Raw genomic sequence first — 9,177 nt, forward strand, 5'->3', positions numbered from 1 at the left:
TCACAATATTGAGTCTTCCTATCCATGAGCAAGGGTTATTCTTCCACTTCTCCAGGTCTCTTTTTGTTTCTTGTAGTAATGTTTTGTAATTTTCTTTGAATAAATCCTTTGTGCTTCTGGTTAGATTTACTACCAAGTATTTAATCTTGTGATTCGCTGTTGTGAAGGATATTGTTTTTCTTAGTTCAGTCTCTGTATTCTCTTTGTCACTGTAGAGAAATCCAACTGATTTTTGTATGTTGATCTTGTGTCCTGATACTTTGCTGAATTGGTCAACTATGTCCAATCGTTTTCTTGCTGAGTGTTTAGGGTTTTCTAGGTATACTATCATGTCATCTGCATAGAGAGATCATTTTACCTCCTCTTTGCCAATTTGGACACCTCTTATTTCCTTCTCTTATTTTAATGTTATCACTAAGACTTCCAATACAATATTGAATAAGAGAGGTGAGAATGGACATCCTTGCCTAGTTCCTGTTCTTAAAGGGAATGCCTTTAACCTTTCTCCATTGAGAACAATGTTGGTTCTCGGGTTTCCATAAATACTTTTTACTGTGTTGAAGAAATTCCCTCTAACCCTATTTTGTTGAGTATTTTAATCAGGGAAGGATGTTGAATTTTGTCAAAGGCCTTTTCTGCATCAATTGATAGGATCATGTGGTTCTTTTTCTTTGCTTTGTTAATGTGATGAATTACATTGATTGTGTTTCTTATGTTGAACCATCCTTGCATGCCTGTTATAAATCCCACTTGGCCATGATGGATTATTTCTTTGATGTATAGTTGAATTCTATTGACCAGTATTTTATTCAGTATTTTTGCATCTATGTTCATAGGAGACATTGGCCTATAGTTTTCTATTTTGGTGGTGTCCTTTCCTGGCTTTGGTATCAAGGATATGTTTACTTCATAGAATGAATCTGGGAGAATTCCATCTTTGTTGATTTCCTGAAAGAGTTTATGTAGAATTGGTGACAATTCTTCTTCGAATGTTTGATAAAATTCACTTGTAAAACCATCTGGTCCAGGGCTTTTTTTGGTCAGAAGTTGTTGTATTACCTTTTTAATTTCTTCTTTTGTAATGGGTCTGTTCAGATGGTCAAATTGCCATTACTGAGGTGTGACTTTATGTGGAGACTTTATATTGGCTCTTTTGACAATAGGTATAGCATACACCCTATCACACAACAACAACTAATATGCCTAAGAATAATTGTTGAGTCAAAATTGACTCATAGCCAACCTTCCAGTGGGTTTTCAGAGGTTGTAAATCACACAAGTGGAGATTTCCCATCTTTATTCTGGAGATCAATTGGTGGATTTGAACGACTTTTCTTTGGTGGCCTAATGGTAAGAAGCTATGCTGCAATCCCAGAGGAACGGTATTCAAATCCACTAGCAGCTCTGTGGGGAATGATGGACAATCTACTCCTGTGTGACTAATTCTCTCTTTAAACCCACTGGAGGGTCAGCTACGATTCAGTTTTTACTTGACAGCACATAAAACCAATTTGGGTAGGATAGGCAAGACTAAAAATTTCTGAGTATTAGTGTATAAAAGGAGAGAAGAGACAAAAAGATCATATCTAAGGGAGCTCTGGTGGCCTAGTGGCAAGACACTGTACTGCAATCCCAGAGGTATGCGGTTCAAATACACCAGATGCTTTGCTGGAGAAGGAGGGGGCAAACTCCTCCTGTACAAGTCAGATCTGATTTGACGGTACACGTAAAAATAATACAATTTAAAAAATTTTTTAAAAAATCATATCTAGAGGGAAGTTGCACTATTGTAGATTTGTTCCAGGAGTGTAAGAGTGTCCGAATCTCTTCACAACATCCCAGGCTTTCGGTGTTGGATGTCATAGTAAACATCGCTGTTTTGGTTTTTTTTTTTTTTTTTTTTTTGCTGGAGGTAGATGACATCTCCTTGTTTTGATTTGCATTTCTGTAATAACTAGGGATCTTAAACTAGTTCCTTGATCTTGTTGGCCGTCTGAATGTCTTCTCTGGTGAAACCTGTATTTCTGTTTTCCATTCCTATTTGGTTCATTTTTCCTACCCTGCCAGGTAAGAGTGTTGAATTTTCTCTTATGGCATTTGTACAAATTTGAGATGCACATCTGGGTGTTGTTTGTTGTTGTTATGTGCCATCGAGTCACCTGCAACTCATAGCGACCCTATGTACAACAGCCCTAAACTCCGCTCTGTCCTGTGCCAATCGCACTGTCTCTGACACTCCCATCCCAATTATCCCAGTAACTGAATCAATCCACCTCATAGAGGGCCTTCCTCTCCTGCGCTGTCCCTCCACCCTCCCAAGCATGATGCCCTTCTCCAAGGACCGGTCTCTCCTCACAACATGTCCAAAGTATGTTACACGGAGCCTCAGAATACTTGCTTCCAAGGAGCCACCCGGTTTGACCCTTTCCAGGACAAATCTGTTTGTTTTCCTAGCAGTCCATGGTATTCTCAATACTCTTCTCCAGCACCACAGCTCAAAGGCATCAATTCTCCTTCTATCCTCCTTGGTCATTGTCCAACTCTGATGCATAACAGGTGATTGCGAAGACCATGGCCTGTATCAGACACACCTTAGTCTCCAGAGAGACATCACTGCTCTTCAGCACTTTGGAGAGGTCCCTAACAGCAGCCTTTCCCATGGCAATGCACCTTTTAATTTCCTGGCTGCTGGTGCCAAGACTGTTGACTATGGAGCCTATTGGTATAGTGGATTGTACTTATATTTTTCTTTTTTTTAATTGAGATTTTAATAAAAGTTTATAGAGAAATTGGATTTCCATTCATTCATTTTTGCACATTTTCCTCCCTGTCCTTCCATTTATTTATTCAGTATTGTTTTGGAAGCCATTGCCTGAGTATTAAGACAAGCAAAGGAAATAAAAGCTATTTATATTTGCAGAATCCATCATCCTGTCCACAGAAAATACAAAAAATTCATGAAGAGAATCGCTAGATTGAACTCACCAATTCAACAATATGGCAAGATACAAGATTAACACAAAAAAAGTCAATCACATACTTCTACAGTTACAAAGAGATCTTGGAAAAGGAAAGAAGGAAAACATAACTTATGGCACTGGCATTGAAAAGGTGAAATACATTGGAATAAACATAACCAGGGGTACAAAAGACTTATAAAAAGAAAACTACAAAAGACGATTACAAGGAGCATAAACAGACCTACATAAATTGAAAACTATGCCATTCTTATGAATCAGAAGACATTGTGAAAACGCCAATATTACCAAAAGCATTCTTCATATAGAATGCAATTGCCATCCAAATATTGCCATCATTGTTCATAGAGAAGGAAAAAGTAATCATCAACTTTGTATAGAAGGGAGATCCTAGATAAGTAAAGGGATACTGAAGAAGGAAATAAAAGGAGAAGCCCTCATGCTTCCTGATATGAGAACCTAGTATACAGCAGAGTAACCAAAACCACCTGCTATTGGAACAAGGACAGATACATAGACTAGTGGAAAAGAATTTAGGATTGATAACCTCTTGTAGTCTAGTTGTAAGAACATGCACTACAGTACCAAAGGCACACAGTTTGAATCCACTCGCTGCTCCATAGAAAAAGGATAGGCAATCTCCTCCTGTGTGATTAACTGCTTCTGAAATCCTGGTGGTGGGGGGGTCATCTATGAGTCGTTAGTGACACAATGGTACTTAACAACAACTACTCAAAAATTGTCAAAATGAACAAGTATTTCTTTTTGAGTTGTTGTTGTTGTTGTTAAGTACCATTGAGTCACTACTGACTCATAGCTAGGTTCTCAGATCAGGAAGCATGAGCGCTCCTCCTTTTATTTCCTTCTTTAGTATGAGTACCAGGCACAGAGACTCAGGGACAGGCCAGTCATGGGAATGGGTTTAGGATTCAACTGAATTAATGGACACTGAAACCTCCACAAGGGAAGGGCTGTAACAGCAGCTACACCATCTGCAGAATATGGAGAGAATCTGAATTGGGAGATAGAAACTTACCCTTGAGTGTAGGTTAGAGAAGACAGGCAGTATTCTCACCCCTTCATGATTCTGAGTTCTCTGCCCTGATCCCCTCTCTGAGCTTTTTTATTCTGTCAAGGATGTGGATCGGGAAACCACCTTCGTATGCAGAAAAGAATGGGACAAGATGGACCTTTTCCATCAGTAGGACTACTGGTGACCCATGTGTGACTTTCCCAGTGAGAACATGGGGTAAACTGGTTTTTCTTTATCCATGTATGTATGTTTCGTGACATTGATTACAATGCCTACCGTGTAACAGTGCTCTTCAAGTTCTATACTTTATGCAAGTATTTTCTTCTTGTCTCTGGATTGCATTTTCTTTTCCTTGAGCATGTCTCTGTGTATGGCTGGCTCTGCATGTAATGTGTCTTTTGAAGAGTCTAAGTTTTTAATTTTGGGTATTTTCTTCCTCATAGTATGTTTTATCAGATTGTGCCACATAGTATTTGTCTATAGATTATTTTCCCCCTCACTTTTTATTTATGTTTGTCTCTGCTAATCCGATTCTTTCAGGACTTTTGCCTTTTTTGTCCATCTTTATGTTGGTTTTGTTCTGATTAGTCTATTCCCTCTCCACTTACTATACTTACTATAGTACTTTGATTGGTTTATAAGTTTAATTTATTATTCTATATAGTCCAAATTTTCATGTAATTTTTGTCCTTGTTTTGTACCTCTTTCTTAGAATTGACATCTTTATGCAACCTCCATAAGATAAGAACTTTATCAGTTACATATCCTCATTTCTTCTTTCCTCCATATATCATGTTATCATGGAGACTTGTTAATTTTTGGTCAGTGTGGATACCTTTGTTCTCTTTTTGGGTGTTATCTCCTCTTCTTGGCTTTGACCTTTTTAGCTGATCTTTATTGAATCTTTCGCTTGAAACATATTTTGGATTTACCTTTCCTGCTCTTTAAGAGTTTTACCTACTTGTTTGATATACCTGAGAATATATTGATGCTGCCCTTGTTCTTCAAAACACACCCCATGGAAAAATGTTTTAAGTTCTCCATTATTTTGTTCTTCAAATTATTATAGCACTGTCCACTTGCAATGTGCTGTTGCTGTTGCCTAGCTTGATATAATCTGACACTTTTGTTTCCTAATACTACATTATTTCACAATTTGTGAAATAATGTTAGATTCTGTTCCAGCTCAGGTCCTTCACTCACCACCTCCAAGCACAGCTATAACTTGAATCCTATGTGTAAGATTCTACTTTTATGAAAACTATATTTTTTATGAATTATAATAATGAACATTATTTAAAATATTTATGAATGCTCTAATGTAAAATCTATTTGTAAATTCTCAATTGAATCATAAGCTATTTAAATTATGAAGCATAGTTTGTTTCTCACAAACATGGGACAAACTTGAGTAAGAGATGAATCTCTAGCAAATGGCTTAATGAACGTCAGTAATTTTCACTTAGTGTGAACATAAATTTATTCAAAGGTAAAACTCTTGACCTATAAGCAAAGCCTGTGTAAACTGTATTCCTGAGAGTTAAATGGGTACCATAACTTCTTTAGATGGATGAACCTAATTTATAAAATTATAATATATGGCACAAATGTCAGTCATAACATGACACTAAATTACATCATTCCTGAGTCTATAATTGAGGTAGATGTACTTAACACTTGAGAGAATCTAAGGATTGGTCCTGTGTTCAGTGAAGAAAGGTCTTTAGGGTAGAGATAAGTGGAAGTGTTAGATACTCTCACACTTTGAGAGTAATTGCATAGTAAGCATTACAAAAAATAAAGGATACTAGATGGGTGTGTGAATATGCATACAATTTACCTGCCAGGTTTTTTTTCTTTTCAAAACAAGGTACAACAAGATGATGATAGTAAGTAACTATTATGTTAACCAGTAGCTGCAATCACTGCACCATGCTGGATATAGTATTTTTGTTGTCACTATTATGGATTGAACTGTCCCTTAAAAGATATATCTGCTTGGGTGACGGTTATAGTTTTTTGGGGTATATTCCAAGTAGTGGAATCGCTGGGTCAAATGGTCTTTCTATTTGCAACCTTCTGAGAAAGTGCCATACTACCTTCTATAGTGGTTGCCAATAGAATTCAATGATACAGAAAAGAAATCATTCATCATGACCAAGTGGAATTCATAACAGGTATACAAGGATGGTTCAACATAAGAAAAACAATCAATGTAATTTATTACATAAACAAAGCAAAGAACAAGAACAACATGATCAGTTGATGAAGAAAAGTCCTTTGAAAAAATCCAACACCGTTTCCTGATTAAAACACTCAACAAAATAGGATTAGAGGGGGATTTTTTCAACATAGTAAAACATATATACTGAAACCTGAGAGCCAATATTGTTCTCAATGGAGAGGGAGTAAAGGCATTTCCTTTAAGAACAGGATCTAGGCAAGAATGCCCACTATCACCTCTCTTATTCAATATTGTATTGGAAGTCTTAGTGATAGCAATAGACAAGAGAAGGAAATAAGAGATATTCTAAATTGGCAGAGAAGGTAAAATTATCTCTATAGGCAGATGATATGATAGTATACTTAGAAAATACTAAAGATTCAGGAAGAAAACTTCTGGACATTGTTGACCAATTCAGCAAAGTGGCAGGATACAATATCAATACAAAAAAAATCAGCTGGACTTCTCTACAGTGACAAAGAGAGTACAGAGCTGGAGATAAGAAAATCGATACCCTTCACATTAGCTAATCACAAGATTGAATACTTGGGAGTAAATCTAACCAGAAGAACAAAGGATATATTTAAAGAAATTTACAAGACATTAACTACAAAAACCAAAAAGAGACCTGGAGAAGTGGAAGAATATCCCTTGCTCATGGATAAGGAGACTAAATTTTGTGAAAATATCAATACTACAAAGGGCAGTTTTCATGTTCAATGCAATTTCAATACAAATACAAACCCCATTCTTCAACGAGATGGAAAAAGCAATCTCCAGTTTCATTTGGAATGAAAAGAAGCGCCGAATAAGCAAAGCACTCCTTAAAAAGAGAAACAAGGTAGGAGGCCTCTCACTCCCTGATTTAAAATCCTAATATGGTGGTCAAGACAGCATGGTAGTGGTGCAATGACAGACACATAGATCAATGGAATAGAATTGAGAATCCAGAAATCAGTCCATCTACCTATGGTCAACTGATTTTTGACAAGGAGATGAAATCAGTTAAGTGGGGAAACAACAGCCTTTTAACAAATGGTATTGGTAAAATTGGAAAACTGTTTGTAGAAAACTCGAGCAAGATCCACACCTCACTCCATACACAAAAACCAACTCGAAGTGCATCATGGACCTAAGACTAAAGCCAAGAACTATAAACTTCATCAGAGAAAAGCTTGGAAGAACTCTAGAAGTCCTAATCCACAAAATAAATAGTTTTCTAAGCATCCTGAAAAATCTACAACCAGGAGAGGATAAAATAGATGGATGGTACCTTCTATGAATCAAATCCCTATTCACATCCAAAAACTTCTCCAACAGGGTAAAAAGGGAAGTCACAGACTGGGAAAAAATATTTGGTAATGACATGTCAGAAAAGGGACTTATATCTAGAATTTATAAAATACTCAATCACCACAAGAAGATAAACAACCCAACTGACAAATGGACACAGGATATGAAAAGCCACTTCACCAAAGAAGACATTCAGATGACACACAAACACATGAAGAAATATTCAAAATCCCTAGCTCCAAGAGAAACTATGAGATATCATCTCACCCCATAAGAAGAACAAAATTTAATACAACAGCAAACAACAAATGCTGGCGATGTTGTGGAAAAACTGGAACTCTTATTCACTGTTGGTTGGAGTGTAAAACGGTGCAACCACCATGAAAGGCAGTATGGTGCTTTCTCAGAAAGTCGGAAATAGAAATATCATTTGACCCAGAAATTTCACTACTGGGAATATACCCCAAAGAGATCATCACTACCACCCAAGCAGATATATGCACACCTATGTTTATTGCAGCTTTGTTCATTATAGTAAAGAGTTGGAAACAACCTAAGTGCCCTTCGACAATTGAATGAATTGAAGCTGTGGTATATTTACACAATGGAATACTGCATTGCATTGAAGAACAAGGAACTCATGAAATATACAAAATGGGTGACCCTGGAGGACATTATGCTGGGGGAAATATCTCAGTCACAAAAGGACAAATACTGCATAGTGCCACTGTTGTAAAACAGGACTGACATCAGGGTTAGGCAGGAGACTGAGAAAGATGGGATAAATTATGTATACTGCATTGAAAAAGATGAGAGAGAGAAGTGTTTAAAAGTGATATATGATTAGGTATTATTGTCATGACAGGAATCCAGAATGAATGAAAGAATTTTTCTTTTACTTTTCAAAGAGACGTGCAAACTGGGGAGAGAATTGAAGGGAGGTTGGGCAGGGAGAAAAGTGCAACAATGAACGAATATAAATCCAAAGTCTCTGTAAACGTTCATTAAAATTAATAATAATTTTAAAAAGGGGGGAAAGAGTTTCTATCTTGACACACCCTATCCAATGTTTATTACTTGCTGCCCTGCTAATCTGCCACTGATATTGGGGTAAGATGGTATCACATTGTGGTTTTGATTTGTATCCTCTTATTGCCAGTGATTTCAAACATTTCTCCAAGTGTCTGTTGGCCATCCAAATGTCCTCCTTTGTGAAAAATCTTTCCATGTCTCTTGCCCACTTTGTAACTGGATTACCAGTCTTTAGCTTCTGGAAGCCTGTAGGATTCTGTAAACTTTCATTATGAGAAAGTATCTGAGATGGTATTGACAAATGTTTGTTTCCAGTCAGTAGGTTTTCTTTTCATCCTGTTGGAAAAAGGTTTTGATAAGTACAGTGATTTAATCTTTAGAAGGTCCCATCTATCAATTTTATCCTCTTCAGTTTGTGCATTTCTGGCTGTATTTGGCAGTCTTTTTAAAAATGTTTTTTATTTTTATTTTATTTGTATGTGTGTGTGTGTACCATCAAATCAGATCTGACGGGTACAGGAGGAGATTGTCCCTCCTTCCCCGGCAGAGCATTTGGTGGATTTGAACCGTGCACCTCTGGGATTGCAGTGCAGCTTCTTGCCACTAGGCCACCAGAG

Source organism: Elephantulus edwardii, unplaced genomic scaffold (genome assembly GCF_000299155.1).
Source record: "Elephantulus edwardii isolate Elephantulus edwardi_28Jun2011 unplaced genomic scaffold, EleEdw1.0 scaffold00350, whole genome shotgun sequence".
NCBI classification, from domain to species: domain Eukaryota; kingdom Metazoa; phylum Chordata; class Mammalia; order Macroscelidea; family Macroscelididae; genus Elephantulus; species Elephantulus edwardii.